Source organism: Amblyomma maculatum, unplaced genomic scaffold, assembly GCF_055883805.1.
Source record: "Amblyomma maculatum isolate TAMU_Amacu unplaced genomic scaffold, ASM5588380v1 scaffold_15, whole genome shotgun sequence".
Taxonomy (NCBI): Eukaryota; Metazoa; Arthropoda; class Arachnida; order Ixodida; family Ixodidae; genus Amblyomma; species Amblyomma maculatum.
Genome location: NW_028146740.1, coordinates 10270249 through 10272380, shown reverse-complemented (window position 1 = coordinate 10272380; position 2132 = coordinate 10270249). Strand labels below are relative to the sequence as shown.

At 51.4% G+C, this 2132-nt stretch overlaps 1 pseudogene; it reads left to right on the top strand.

Moving 5' to 3' along the window:
• Nucleotides 1–1271, top strand: part of LOC146172023 (uncharacterized) — a 29508-nt pseudogene extending 28237 nt beyond the window's left edge.
• Nucleotides 1272–2132: the final 861 nt, after the last annotated feature.

Below are 2132 nucleotides of genomic sequence, written 5' to 3'. Positions count from 1 at the left end.
GCGCAGTACCCAACTGTTACCCCAAAATCTATTCCGCCATTGTGCACGAATTCCTGCCGCACAGGGAAATTGACTTGTAGGTTTTGCAACTGGTCTATTGCAGCTGAAGCAACGATACAGAAAGAAAAAATAGGCGACAATCACTGACGATGCGTTGCGCGACGACGACGCCTCTCGCTGCCGCTGGTGCACATCACATGGAGCGAAGGATCTCAGTTAGAGACAGAGACGCGTTTTCAACTTTGCTTCGTTAGCGCCGCCTTAGGAGGAGTACAGTTACGCTATATCCAGTTTCTCGCACTAAACAGCAACACTAATGAAATTTTTTGAAACGCGTCGCGTCCAAAAAAAAAAGGCCCCGGCGCAGCGGCGCGCTACAATACTGCGATGCAGACATCATTGCAAGCAGTGACTTTCTCCTGCAACTTTCGAAAATTAGCAATATCTAGCCACACTAGCCTTTTTTTGCATTACTACCCTACCAAGCTTTTCGTAACCGTCTCGGTGCGCTCATATAGGCACGAATCAGACGAAATGAGCTCTGTAGGTTCTTCGCTTATACCGGACTAGGGAAACAAACCTTGCATGCAAAAAAAGAAGCGCTTTATCGCACGAGGGCTGGATCTGCGCCTTTGCAAAGGTTGCATGATCTCAAAATCGGGGTGCCCGGCCCAACCGACGCGAGAAAGAAAATATGCTTTTGCCCGGACTCCACCAACTCCGCCCGAGAGAACCCGAGCGGCCGAGCCACGCGACGGCTCTACTCTGAGAAGCGTTTCGGGGTATCTCGGCTGGAAACGCTGATTGGTGGACACGCCGCAACTTGACATGACGTTTTTTGCGTCGGGCTCGACGCTTAACCGGACGTGACGTAGTAATAAACTAGGTTTTCTTTTTTTTCTTTTTCATCCCTAGACGCTCTAGGGAATCGCTAGGTGCCCCCCCCCCCCCCCTCTGCCAACGCGCGCGATTCCGGCATTCGGTTCGTGGATCTCGCTGCTGCATGGCTGCGGCGCGTTCGGTCACCGAGGTGCTCGACGATGGCGGGCTTGCGCGTTTACGTGAATGCGCTTTCGGCACGCTGATCCGTGCTGTACGTTGAGAGGAATGACGTTGATAATGGCGACGACCTGCGGGAGATCGCAAGCACCGTCAAGGTAAGTATAAATTGCGCAAAATTGTCTGGCATTTTGCTTATTTACATTTTGCTGTCTCGCTTGTCTCTCCCCACGTGCTTCCAGGACCTCGTGCAGCAGCAGCTCATGGCATGAACGCTCCTCGTGTTAAAAAAACAAACAAAATCGGCCACGGCTATGAAGACCTCCCCGAAAACATCCACCGTCGGCAACTAAGCGCTGCCTGATTGCTATGCTGAGGCGCACGTCTGCTGTGCGCATTCTCAACCCTGATTGAGGTGCAAGAACGCAGATTTCTTTGTCGAAAGTTTTGTCATATGTTGCGCATTCATCAAATCACTATGTTCATAATGCAACTTTTTTCTACTCTTTTACAGCACTGTTTCCTGTATGGTGCGAAGAGGCCGAGGATTTTCTTTGTACGCAGCAGCCCATGTCAGGGATCGCGGGATCGATCAGCTCTCCAAGGTCATCGCCGCAACCCTTGTATATGTCTACAGTGGAAGCATCGCTACAGCATCCAGGGCAGCATAACCAGGCGCTGTGTACGACGTAGTGCACCGCTGTTGACGGTGCACGGCAAAGGGCCACGGACTAGTGCAGGGCGTTGTGTTCGCATCCAAACGGCCCTTTTCAGGGCCGCCCCAATGTTTCCTGGCAGACCGCAGACCTGCATCCCGTACTCCTCTTCCCTCTCTATGTTGTACGTGGCTTCGTATCAATCGCCGCGGCCACCAAAATAACTTGCGCGCTAGGGCTTTTACCAGGCTATACGTATATATACGCATGAAATCGTGTCAAATTTGATTTAATAAAGTGCTACACTGCTTATTACCTGCTTCCCTCACGCATTCTTCCGATTCTTCGTGCAGCAGCTGCAGAACACGTGGCAAGCGTCACTCTGCTGCCGCGACGAACGCTAACTATGCCTATACAATAGAATTAACAGCTAGAGTATTCTCAGCGTGGTGCGGCTTTGTTCAGCGATGTTAATGG